Genomic DNA, 14,390 nt, shown 5'->3' on the forward strand with positions numbered 1-14,390 from the left:
CAGTCTGTTGTGCCTTCCTCACCGGCAGTTGCAGTTCCGTGGCGAGTTGCGGTATCGGACAGTCGAAAGCATATAAAGTGATGTCGATGTACTGCACTATCTTCCTGTCTCAACACTGTTGCATCCGACTGGAAAATTTATAATCTAAATTTTTATGACAAATAACGCAGGAACTCGGCCGAGTACCAGACTTAGAATAGAATCATTATTAGTTGATATAGTTTGGTGCACATACTTTAATTCGGGTCGTCCATGGTTGTTGAATGAAGGCAAAATGAATCTTGCCCTTGTTGAGTTTCTCCATCAGAGCATGTGTAGCTATGTCGCTGCGGTGGAGGTTTATCTAGATGACCTCAATCATTGGTTCTCCAATAAATAGACTACTTGGGAGTGAGTGATGTGGGGTGCAAAGAAGTCGGAGCAGACGATGAGACGTCTGCTCCCTGTTCTTTAGACGGCATTGAGTTTCCTGTCACTGCACTGCGTAATATTTCAAAATTAGGTCTTTGCATATCCTACTCTTCCGAATATTGAGAAAGTCTATGATGGTTCCATGGTCGGGTCCCTTTTAGGCTGATGTTTTAATACTAGTTAATATTTAATATTACTTTTAAGTATTAAAACAATTGTCGTTTTTAAAATAAAAATAAGTAAGAGAGTGCTAAGTTCGGCCTGGACGAATCTTATATACCCTCCACCATGGATCGCATTTGTCAAGTTCTATGCGCAGTATCTCTTTATACCAAGTTATAGTCTGATTTAGATCAAAAATGAATGCTGAACATTGATGAAGTCATTGTGTAATACTTCAGTTCATTCGTGTAAGAATTGCGCCTTGTTGGAGAGATCGGTTTATATGGAAGCTGTATCAAGCTATTGATCGATTCAGACCATATTAGACAGGTATGTTGAAAGTCATGGAAGAAGCCGTTGTACAAAAAAGGCTCAAAAAGTCAAGATCCCAGATCGGTTGATATGGCAGCTATATAAGTTTATGTTGCGATTTGCGCCATACTTAGCACAGTTATTGGAAGTCATAACAAAACACTATGTGCACAATTTCAGTCAAATCGGATGAGAATTGAGCCCTCTAGAGGCTCAAGAAGCCAAGACCCAAGACCGGATTATATGGCAGCTATAACAAAACATAGCCCGATTTGGCCCATTTACAAACCCAACTGACCTACACTAATAAGAAGTATTTGTGCAAAATTTCAAGCGGCTAGCTTTACTCCTTCGACATTTAGCGTGCTTACGACAAACAGACGGACGGACATGGCTAGATCGACTTAGAATGACATGACATGATGTATATACTTTATGGGATCTCAGACGCATATATTTTGAGGTGTTGCAAACAGAATACCGAAATAATAAAAATGTCTAAGTAAGGGAATAAAATTCAACAAATTAAAAATCTTTCATTCAAACTTAGAAATGAAAAGAAGAGAAATTGCCATGCATTTAGTTTATGTACCTGCAATCATTTTTATTTTCCCGATCAACTGTTTTCTTTAAATTTTCAATTTCTATCATTAAGATTTTTCTCTTTAAACATTGACATTTAAATTTTATACGAATTTCTATTCTTATTTTTACTTGCTGATTTATAAAATAATTAATTTTTTGTATGCCTAAAAATAATTAATTTCTATATGTATATAATTTTATATAACAGTTTAAATGTACGTAGTTAACAGCCATTTACATTTTTATTTAATGATAGTTTATTTTGTGTACATAAAATTTATAAAAAAAAAAACTTTTTCAAACCGTTTTACTTTTTTATCTGATTTTTCTTATATGGAAGTCATTCCCTTATATAGTATCAGTATACAATAAAACTTAAAAACATATATGTTTTCTGAGTATTTCAATGGATTTACAATTGTTTTTTTTTTTTTTGTAATATTTGTTTTTTGTTATTAATATATCGTTTTTTATCTTTTTAAATTTTTACTCAAATTTTTCATGACTACCATTTTCTGCAAAATAATGTATTCAAATTGATAGTCTACTATCTATAATTGCCTACTTTGTTTCGCTGATGTTTTGTTTGTTCTACAATGACTTTAAGCAAGTATTTCAATATAGCCTATCAACATGGGGCTCAATAAACTACATTATATTGCATACTTTTAGGTACTCAATAAAAAGTTAGTTGTCTTGTACTTTTAAATTTTATGAAAATTTCCAAGATTTTATTTCTGAATTCCTTAGTTTTTCTTCAAACATGTTCTATATATATACACTTAAATACAATTACACATAAGGTATACAGTTTTTTTTTCTTATTTTTAACAGTAGTACTTGTTTTTTAATATGACATTCCATCATTTAATCTGTTTACATTCGTTGATATTTAAAATTTCCTATGCTCTGTTTTTTCTCTTGTTTTGGCTTTTTTTTTTTTTGCTTTTCTGTTTAATTTTTCATTGTGATGACTTTTTAAATAACTTTCCATTCAATTTGTGTAGTTACACCAAAATTACTATGTTTGTTTATTAAAAATTCTTTCAGATGGATTCAGATATAAGTTATGCGCATTATCCTCTAGAAATGCGTTTCAATGATCTGCAATGAAATGGAAAACACAAAAAAATTAATTGGATATAAAATTTTGTATACTTGGTTTTATAAGGAGCTAATTATTTGGATGAGGTTGTATTGTACTGTCGACTACAATAGTTTCTTAATTGGATGTTGAAGATATTATTATTATGTAATTATAAAATGTAGTATAAGCATCAAATATAAAACATAACAAGCCGAATCTAGGGAACCCACCACCATGGATTCGGACCGTACTGTCAAACCAGCAAAAATAAAAGCTCCTAGCAACCGATCAAGGACAATAGAGAGACCGGTTAACATTGGAGCTATATCAGGTTATAGTCTGATTTGGACCGTATTTCGCACAGTTGTTGAAAATTGTAACAGAACACCGTATGCAACATATAAGCCAAATCGGACAAAAATTGCGGCTTGTAAGGGGCTCAAGAAGTCAAATCGGGAGATTGGTTTATAAAGGAGCTATATCAGGTTTAGACCGATTTGGACCGTACTTGGCACAGTTGCTGGAAGTCGTAACAGAACACTCAATGCTCAATTTCATCCAAATCGGACAAAAATTGTGGCTTGTAAGGGGCTCAAGAAGTTAAATCGGGAGATCAGTTTATATGGGAGTTATATAAAAATCAAAACCGTGGGAAAGGGTACTACAACTGTTCTTTCCCTTGGGAAAGGGTGCTAAAACTTTTCCGATGGGAAACGCGTGGGTAAGGGTACTAAAACTACCCTCTCCCTTGATAAGGGTACTAAAACTACCCTTTCCTTGAGTAAGGGTTCTAAAACTACCATTTCCCTTTGGAAAGGGGACTAAAAATATTTATTCACTTTAAAATGGATGCAAAATCTACCCTCTCTCGTGGGTAGGTATATTAAAACTTCGCTTTCTCTTCATTAGAACTATTTACTCTTTCTTTTTTTCAGGGCAATGATCCTTTGACCAAATTCTTTGAGTGTTAAAACTCCGTTATGGTTTTCAACATTTTTCCCAAAAAAGCCTCTATTGAATCATCATTAACTAATTTTTATACCCTCCACCATAGGATGGGGGGTATACTAATTTCGTCATTCTGTTTGTAACTAGTCGAAATATTCGACTGAGACCCCATAAAGTATATATATTCTTGATCGTCGTGAAATTTTATGTCGATCTAGCCATGTCCGTCCGTCTGTCCGTCCGTCCGTCCGTCCGTCCGTCCGTCCGTCCGTCTGTCTGTCGAAAGCACGCTAACTTCCGAAGGAGTAAAGCTAGCCGCTTGAAATTTTGCACAAATACTTCTTATTAGTGTAGGTCGGTTGGTATTGTAAATGGGCCATATCGGTCCATGTTTTGATATAGCTGCCATACAAACCGATCTTGGGTTTTGACTTCTTGAGCCTCTAGAGTGCGCAATCCTTATCCGATTGGAATGAAATTTTGCACGACGTGTTTTGTTATGATATCCAACAACTGTGCCAAGTATGGTTCAAATCGGGCCATAACCTGATATAGCTGCCTTATAAACCGATCTTGGGTCTTGAGTTCTTGAGCCTCTAGAGTGCGTAATTCTTATCCGATTGGGATGAAATTTTGCACGAAGTGTTTTGTTATGATATCCAACAACTGTGCCACGTGTGGTTCAAATCGGTCCATAACCTTACATAGCTGCCATATAAACCGATCTGAGGTCTTGACTTCTTGAGCCTCTAGAGTGCGCAATTCGTATCCGATTGGAATGAAATTTTGCACGACGTGTTTTGTTATGATATCCAACAACTGTGCCAAGTACGGTTCAATTCGGTTCACAACCTGATATAGCTGCCATATAAACCGATCTGGGGTCTTGACTTCTTGAGCCTCTAGAGTGCGCAATTCTTATCCGATTGGAATGAAATTTTGCACGACGTGTTTTCTTATGATATCCAACAACTGTGCCGAGTATGGTTCAAATCGGTTTATAACCTGATATAGCTGCCATATAAACCGATCTGGGATCTTGACTTCTTGAGCCTCTAGAGGTCGCAATTATTATCCGATTTGTCTGAAATTTTGAACGACGGATTCTCTCATGACCATCAGCATACATGTTTATTATGGTCTGAATCGGTCTATAGCCCGATACAGCTCCCATATAAACCGATCTCTCTATTTTACTTCATGAGCCCCCAAAGGGCGCAATTCTTATTCGAATTGGCTGACATTTTACACAGGTCTCCAACATATAATTTAATTGTGGTCCAAACTGGACCATATCTTGATATCGCTCTAATAGAAGAGCAAATTTTTTCTTATATCCTTTTTTTTGCCCAAGAAGAGATGCCGGGAAAAGAACCTGACAAATGCGATCCATGGTGGAGGGTATATAAGATTCGGCCCGGCCGAACTTAGCACGCTTTTACTTGTTTTTTTTTATTTCCCAAATTTATTATTCAGTAGGTTTTTTGCGCATAATTGGTAGTCGGGCTTAATGCATTTTTAATTGCTAAGAAAACAATACCAGCAAAAGTTCTAAATGCTGCTGGTCATGGCTTTAATGAAGCCTAGAACACTTTGAAATGTTCCTATACTCGTTATAGGTACGGGGGAGGGGATTGGCTATACAATGAATTGCTTTGGGAGTAAGGGGAATTGGGAAAAGTAAACTTTTTGACATAACCTTAATCACACCAAAATGTCCTTGCAGTCCAATGTAATATTAAAATGGGTAATGCTGTAGCTTTATGAAAATAGCGAAAGTATTTTGCAATGGTAGTTATCACTCATTTGTGGATGATTTTGTTGCTCAGATTTCCAGTGCTGGGGTTATAAGTATAATTCCCATCAAGTGCTTTGTTCTGTCTCTACTGTGACATCTCAACGGGCGGACTACTATTGACCAAGTGAGTCTGTTACGAATTATCATCATTACATAGTAGCGAAGAGGCTAGTATTTCTGCCGATGACACTGACACCTCAGGTCAGTCCTAGAAAAAGTTTTCAGTGGAGGTTATCCTCTTCTACTGCTGGCAATATTTGTGAGGTACTTGCCATATACAATATAAACTTCTCCCCAAAGAGATTTCGCACTGCGGCACAGCTATAACAAGTAAGAGCGTGCAAAGTTCGGCCGGGCCTAATCTTACATACCCTCCACCATGGATCGCATTTGACGAGTTCTTTGCGCGGTATCTCTTTTTAGGCAAACTAAGGAAAAAAGAAAATAATTGCTATGCTAATTGAATTGAGTATTGAAGACAAATTTAGAAGTATGTAAAGTATGTAGTAAAATTTCAGCGAAATCGAATAAGAATTGTGTCTTTTAGGGGCCCAAAAAGTAAAATAGGGAGATCTATAAACCGATCTGTATCAGGCTGAAGACCGATTCAGACCATATTTGACACGGATATTAAAGGTCATGGGAGAAGCCGTTGTACAAAATTTCAGCCAAATCGGATCTTAATTACGCCCTCTTGAGGCCCATGAAGACAAGATCCCAGATCGGTTAATATGGACAAGAATTCCGCCCTCTAGAGGCTCAAGAAGTCAAGACCCAAGATCGGTTTATATGGCATCTATATCAAAACATGAACCGATTTGGCCCATTTACAATCCCAACCGATCTACACTGGTAAGAAGTATTTGTGCAAAATTTCAAGCGGCTAGCTTTACTCCTTCGAAAGTTAGCGTGCTTGCGACAGACAGACGGACTTAAAAACTTAAAATGTCACGACGATCAAGAATATATATACATTATGAGGTCTTAGACGCATATTTCGAGGTGTTACAAACAGAATGACGAAATAAGTATACCCCCATCCTATGTTGGAGGGTACGAAAATAAACAAAACAAAAGCGTGTTAAATTCGGCCGGGCCGATTCTTGGGAACCCACCACCATGGATTCTGCTAAAAATTTATATAAAAGAAATTTAGCTGAAAGACATAATTTAATTTTAGATATCGAATTTTTGTCAAATCAGCAAACATTAAAGCTTCTAGGAACCGAACAAGGATAATCGACGGGTTTATATGGGAGCTATATCAGGTTGTAAACTGCTTTGGACCGTACTTAGCAAAGTTTTTGTAAGTCATTACAGAATACTACCTCCAAATTACAGCCAAATCGGACAAAAGTTGTAGCCTACAGGCGCTCGAGAAGTCAAATCGGGAAATCGGTGTATATTTGAGCTATATCAGGTTACCGACCGATTTCGACCGTACTTGGCTCAATTGTTATATGTCCCAACAAAACACTACCTGCAAAACTTTAACCAAATCGAACGAAAAATTGCAGTTTCCAGGGGTTCAAGAATTTAAATCGGGAAATTGTTGTATATAGGAGCTATATCAGGTTATAGACCGATTTAGACCGTACTTGGCACACTTGTTGGAAGTCCTAACCAAACACTACCTGCAAAATTTTAACCAAATCGGACAAAAACAGCGGCTACCAGGAGTTCTAGAAGTCAAATCGGAAGATCAGGGGAGCTATATCCACATCTGAACCGATATGGCTCATTTGTAATTCCCAACGACCTACATTAATAGTTACATCTGTGCGAAATTTCAAGTGGTTAGCTTTACGCGTTCGATAGCTGCCATTATTTCGACAGACGGACGGACGGACATGACAAGATCGACTAAAAGTGTCGAAACGATGAAGAATATTTATAGCGTATAGGGTCTTAGATCAAATTTTTCGAGGTGCTACAAACGGAATAACCAGGTTAGTATACATCCATCCTATGGTGGTGGTTATGGGATTCTTAGGCCCATAGTAACCTCATTTATTGTCCGACTTTGCTGATATTTGAGACTGTGAGTTGTGTTTGGCCACTCGATATCCTTCTTCAATTTGACCCCAATCGGTCAAAGTTTTGGGCCCATAAAAGGAGCATTTATTTTCCGATTTCGCCTAAAATTGGTACAGTGAGTTATGTTAGGCCCTTCGACATCCTTCTGCAATTTGGATCGGATTTCAGATCGGTCTAGATTTGTATATAGCTGCGATATATACCGATCTCCCGATTTACGGTCTTGGACCTATAAAAAACGCATGTCTTGCCCGATTTCGGTGGAGTTTGGCACAGGGAGCCCTTTTAAGTTATTTCATTTTGAGTTCCATATGTTCAGATGGGTCTACATTTGGATAAAGCTGCCACATACATAGACCGATTCCACGATTTAAGTTTTCGTCCCAGAAAAGGTGTTCAATAAGTATAAATCCGAGGTGATGTTTAGCATTATGTTTGAATTTTGTTACCCACTCCAATATATATTCTCATTTGTTTGTTTCATCCCTTCTTTTGGATGTTCAAACATAGACAGGCTACTATTACATATTGCTGACATAATGTTTACTCTAAGTAACGAGGGTTATTTTGTGTTTACAGGACTTTCTTGGTACGAAAAAACCTTGAGGAAGTAATCTATTCTGAACGACTTAACAATCGAAGTCTTTAAAACGCAAAAAAAATATATATATAAAGGGTGATTTTTTTGAGGTTAGGATTTTCATGCATTAGTATTTGACAGATCACGTGGGATTTCAGACATAGTGTCAAAGAGAAAGATGCTCAGTATGCTTTGACATTTCATCATGAATAGACTTACTAACGAGCAATGCTTGCAAATCATTGAATTTTATTACCAAAATCAGTGTTCGATGACACCATGACATTTTTAACATGGTGTTCTGTTATGACTCTCAACAATTTGGTCTATAACTAGATATAGCTCCCATAGTTTAGCAGAATCCATTGTGGTGGGTTCCCAAGATTCGGCCCAGCAGAACTAAGCATGTTTTTACTTGTTTCTTTGTTTAGTAGTATGTATTACTTGTAGTATGTCGGGGGGGCTTAACTGAACTCACTGCCCAAATTTCGGCTACATCGGACAATAAATGCCTAACAAATTTGCAGAAAAATGTCGAAGAGCCTAACACAACTCACTGTCCTAAATTTGGGCGACAGCGGACAATAAATTCGCCTTTTATGGGCACAAAACCTTAAGTCGAGAGATCGCTATATATAGCAGCTATATCAAAATCTAAACAGATCTGGGCGTAATTGAAAAAGAATGTCGAAGGGCCTAATATGACTCACTGTCCCGATTTTCGGCCACATCGGACAATAAATGCGCCTTTTATGGGCCCAAAACCTTAAATCGAGAGATCGGTCCATGTACATTCCACTAAGGAACAGGGGCAAACTTCTCACATATCAATGAGTGCAGTCCGATTCAAGTTTATGGTCGAGGATAAGGGGCCTCCCTTTTTATTCTAAAGACTAAATTTTAGAGAATTTTTTTAAGGACTAACATTATTTTGGGCTAAAATTAAAGAGCGTCTCGAAAAATAAGATTTGGTGACAAAAAATTCCCAAAGATCGTACCGGAAGTAGGAAAAATGGTACGTTGGTATTGGTATTTTTGGTACCTTTTGTTAATTGTTTGTTAATTGAGCTAGAGCTTTGAACTTTGGAATTTAGGTACACTATGGTAACCTAAATTATGATGCCAAAAGAGTTTTTGGATATTTAGAAAAAAAGTACCAAAAAACAAAAAAGTTCGAAATAGGTGCACTTTGCATAGGGAAAAATAGTAATGGAAACGGAAGAAACGTATGTCTAGTACCGTATTTGGTAATAATTCATACTTTCTTTACGGATTGAAATATAGCTCTGAAATTTTACATGTAGATTATGTTGGCTGGCTAAGTAATTTTTAACAAGTCATACATTTTGGTACCAATAGTACGAAATAGCTTAGTTACTTTTACGGTGGAGGCCGCCGTAGCGCAGAGGTTAGCATGTCCGCCTATGACGCTGAACGCCTGGGTTCGAATCCTGGCAAGACTATCAGAAACAAGTAAGAGCGTGCAAAGTTCGGCCGGGCCGAATCTTATATACCCTCCACCATTGATCGCATTTCTCGAGTTCTATGCGCGGTATCTTTTTTTAGACAAACATATAATATTGAATAAGAACTGTTATCCTATTGGAGCTTTATCAAGTTATAGTCCGATTCGGACCATTAACGAATGATGATTGACATTGTAGAAGTCATTGTGTAATATTTCAGTTCATTCGGATAAGAATTGCGCCTTGTATGGGCTCAAGAAGCAAAATCGAGAGATAGGTTTATATGGGAGCTGTATCAAGCTATTGATCGATTCAGACCATACTAGACACGTATGTTGAAGGTCGTGAGAGAAGGCCTTATACAAAATTTCAGCCAAATCGGATGAGAATTGCGACCTCTAGAGGTTCGAGAAGTCAAGATCCTAGATCGGTTTATATGGCAGCTATATCAGTTTCTATATCGATTTACGCCATACTTAGCACAGTTATTGGAAGTCATAACAAAACACCTCATGCAAAATTTCAGCCAAATCTGACGAGAATTGCGCCATCACTTGGCTCAAGAAGTCAAGATCCAAGATCGGTTTATATGACAGCTATACCAGGTTGTGAACCGATTTGAATCATGTTTAGCACAGTTGTTGAAAGTAATACCAAAACACTACGTGCAAAACTTTAGTTAAATCGGACGATAACTGCGCCCTCTAGAGGCTCAAGAAGTCAAGACCCAAGATCGGTTTATATGACAGCTATACCAGATTGTGAACCGATTTGAATCATATTTAGCACAGTTGTTGAAAGTAATACCAAAACACTACGTGCAAAATTTTAGTTAAATCGGACGATAATTGCGCCCTCTAGAGGCTCAAGAAGTCAAGACCCAAGATCGGTTTATATGACAGCTATATCAGGTTATGGACCGATTTAAACCATACTTGGCACAATTGTTGCATATCATAACAAAATACGTCGTGCAAAATTTCATTCCAATCGGATAAGATTTGCGCCTTCTAGAGGTTCAAGAAATCAAGACCCAAGATCGGTTTATATGACAGCTATATCAGGTTATGAACCGATTTAAACCATACTTGGCACAATTGTTGGATATCATACCAAAATACGTCGTGCAAAATTTCATTCTAGTCGGATAAGAATTGTGCACTCTAGAGGCTCAAGAAGTCAAGACCCAAGATCGGTTTATATGGCAGCTATATCAGATTATGAACCGATTTGATCCATACTTAACATAGTTGTTGGATATCATAACAAAACACTTCGTGCAAAATTTCATCCCAATCGGATAAGAATTACGCACTCTAGAGGCTCAAGAACTCAAGACCCAAGATCGGTTTATATGGCAGCTATATCAGATTATGAACCGATTTGAACCATACTTAGCACAATTGTTGGATATCATAACAAAACACGTCGTGCAAAATTTCATTTCAATCGGATAAGAATTGCGCACCCTAGAGGCTCAAGAAGTCAAGACCCAAGATCGGTTTATATGGCAGCTATATCAAAACATGGACCGATATGGCCCATTTACAATACCAACCGACCTACACTAATAAGAAGTATTTGTGCAAAATTTCAAGCGGCTAGCTTTACTCCTTCGGAAGTTAGCGTGCTTTCGACAGACAGTCGGACGGACGGACGGACAGACGGACGGACATGGCTAGATCGACATAAAATTTCACGACGATTAAGAATATATATACTTTATGGGGTCTCAGACGAATATTTCGAGTAGTTACAATCAGAATGACGAAATTAGTTTACCTCCCATCTTATGGTGGAGGGTATAACAATTCATACATTTTGGTAGCAATAGTACGAAATAGCTTAGTTACTTTTACGGTGGAGGTCACCGTAGCGCAGAGGTTAGCATGTCCGCCTACGACGCTGAACGATTGGGTTCGAATTCTTTCAAGACCATCAGAAAAATTGTTCAGCGGTGGTTTTCCCCTCCTAATGCTGGTGACATTTCTGAGGTACTATGCCATGTAAAACTTCTCTCCACAGAGGTGTCTCACTGCGGCACGCCGTTCGGACTCGGCTATAAAAAGGAGGCTCCTTATCATTGAGCTTAAACTTGAATCGGACTGCACTCATTGATATGTGAGAAGTTTGCCCCTGTTCCTTAGTGGAATGTTCATGGGCAAAATTTGCATTTGCGATGTTTTGAAAAATATACGATAATTTGTACCAAATATAAAATGTTGAAATCATCACCAGGAGTGGAATAAAAAGTACTTAAGTGGTATAGTTGGAACTATTGCCCAAAAAGTAATTGCGGATTTTTTAAAAGAAAGTAAATGCATTTATAATAAAGCTTAGAATGAACTATAATCAAATATACTTTTGTTACACTTTTTTTCTAAAGCAAGCTAAAAGTAACAGCTGAAAAAATTTGTCAACGCCGACTATATGAAAAATCCGCAATTACTTTTTGGGCAACCTAATATTTAGTACTTTCTTTATAGATTGAGCTACAAATATGAAATTTGGAATACAGGCACATCTTAGCAGTATGTACCGGACGACTAGAAGATTTTTTTGATATTCGCACATTTTGGTATGAATAAACTACCGGTCATATGGTAGTATATTCATAATTTAGAGAATTTATATTGACGTAGCAATTTTTTCAAATATTTTAAATTTAAAAAAAAAAACATTTTATATCCCTAAAACAAAAAAAAAAAAAAATTTTCTACTATTTTTATTACCATAAGCGAAGAAAGCTCGATTTAATGGTTTTGGCATAAAATAGAACCTGCTGTCAAAATAAGTAGGATTATCGCCATAAATTTATTTTTTTATAGAAACCATCAAATGCAAAAAGACATTAATCGGTTTTCATAAATTACACTCCTAAGAATTTTGAGAACATTTTTCGTTTAATTTTTGGGATCTAAAAAATTTCCGACTTTTGACAATCCTATTTTTCCACAAAACATGACGGGAAAAATTGTTGTAACTGGTTTCAGTCGTCTAATTTACTCCAACCCAAATTTCATTACGATTCCTCTTTCCTAACTCGAGCTGGAATTTTTCTTAGGCAGCTCTATTCTTGGGTATTTTTCTCCGTAATGCGAACCTAGGCACACGGAGCAGCAGCAAGGGCCGTTGCCGTTGTCTAGAGTTCGAAGCATTAATACAATTTCCAAAGATATTTGCACTGTATTGGCGATCAGTGTGAAATTCAACTCTGACTTTAGGACCAATTGTCACCGCCGATGTTCCTGCACCATAAAGCTACCACAATTTGCAAGAAAAAAAAGTCACAGTAGCGAGAATTTTGGCAATTTTCGATTTTGAAAAAATGTGCGGTGGGCCCCCTCAAAATAAAACTCTGGCCCACATACATAACTTTCATATAGACTTTTAAAACTATAGAAGCCACAATTTTGGTCCGATTTTTACAAAATTTTGCATGGGGTGTTTAAGTTAACTTCCTCATATGTGTCCAAAATTTCGTCTAAATCGGTCCAGATTTAGATATAGCTCCCATATATAATTTTTAACCGATATGGAATTTCATGGCTGTAGTTGGTCCGATCTTTACAAAATGTAACATGAAGTGTTTTCTTTAAAGTCTCAATACGAATGCAAAATTTAATAAAAATCTTTTCAGATTTACATATGAAGTTTTAAGAGTATATAATCTACATTTTTGGTCCGATCTTTAAAAAATTTTGCCCGAGCTGTTTTATTTGACGTCCCAATTTGTGCACATAATTGTTTAAAAAAGGTCAAGATTTCGAAATAGCTCCCATATATACTTTCGTCCGATATGGCCTTTTATAGCTGTAGAAGCCACCGTTTTGGTCCTATCTTTACAAAATTTGGCATGAGATACTTTATTTGAGGCCTTTATATGTGCGCAAAGTTTCATAAAAATCGGTTCAGATTTAGATATACCTCTCATATATATCTTTCAGCCGATATTTCCTTTAAGGCTGTAGAAGCCACAGTTTTAATCGGATCTTTACAAAATTTTTTATGAGATGTTTTATTTGACGTCCTAATATGTGTGCAAAATTTCATGAAAATCGGATCTGATTTAGATATAGCCTCCATATATATCTTTCATCCGCTATGGCCTTTTAGGGCTGTAGAAGCCACAGTTTTTGTCCGATATTTACAAAAGTTAGCATGAGACGTTTTATGTAACGTCTCAATAGGAGTGAAAAATTTCATTAAAATCGGTTAAATTTTAGATATAGCTCCCATATATATCTTTCTTCCAATATGTCCTTTTGAGGCTGTGGTTCTATTCAATTTTTCAATAGGTATGCAAGAAAAGTCTGACTAGATTTCATCATAGGTTCCATGTATTGAGAGTAGTACGCATTCTCGGTGGTGTAGGGTATAATATAGACGGCCCCGCCCCACCTTTGCCGAGATCGTATTCAATGCTTTCTATTCAAAGAATTGCATAGCATAGAACTTGAAAACACTTTGGCTGGCATGGTGGATAACGATTACTGATACGCCATGTACCTTCATCAAAACCTTTGTCGAATTGATTGGGGGCCCTTCATACCCAACGATCATTGAATGCGGCTTAGAGCACGATTTTCTTTTGAAACAGGCCTCAATAAATCATCTAACTCTCCTTAGCGCAGTAAGAGAGAAGAAAGCCTTACTTTGCACTATTCCGATACAAACTAGTCATCAATGCTAAGAACAACATCAAAATTGACAAACTCTATTTGTTGTGCACTTGAACATGTTTTGAATGTCACTGCAAGTGTTTTTTTGAGTTTATGCCACATTGACCAGCACAGCGACGGGTCGGTGTGTTTGGTCTGTCCATTTTTTTTTTTTTTTTGTAAAAACTTAGAGTCTTACAAAATGGTTGTTAGACTTACAAGTTGGCAAAATTAAATTTTAAAATTTTAAAATTTTTTAACATATAAACATTTTCACAAATATATTGTAGCAAAAATTAAATTTGATTTGAAATTTCCATAGAGAAATTGAGAAATAAAGAAC

General features: G+C 36.7%; 1 protein-coding gene across 1 annotated transcript in view; it reads right to left on the reverse strand.

Annotated features, from left to right (window-relative positions):
- Positions 1 to 1,453: 1,453 nt before the first annotated feature.
- Positions 1,454 to 14,390, reverse strand: part of LOC106095069 (neuropeptide Y receptor type 2) — a 60,821-nt gene continuing 47,884 nt past the window's right edge. Inside the window, exon 2 of the mRNA XM_059363970.1 lies at positions 1,454 to 2,574. The gene's annotated coding sequence lies outside the window, so the exon portion shown is untranslated. The remainder of the gene's footprint in view (positions 2,575 to 14,390) is intronic.

Source organism: Stomoxys calcitrans, chromosome 1 (genome assembly GCF_963082655.1).
Source record: "Stomoxys calcitrans chromosome 1, idStoCalc2.1, whole genome shotgun sequence".
Taxonomy (NCBI): domain Eukaryota; kingdom Metazoa; phylum Arthropoda; class Insecta; order Diptera; family Muscidae; genus Stomoxys; species Stomoxys calcitrans.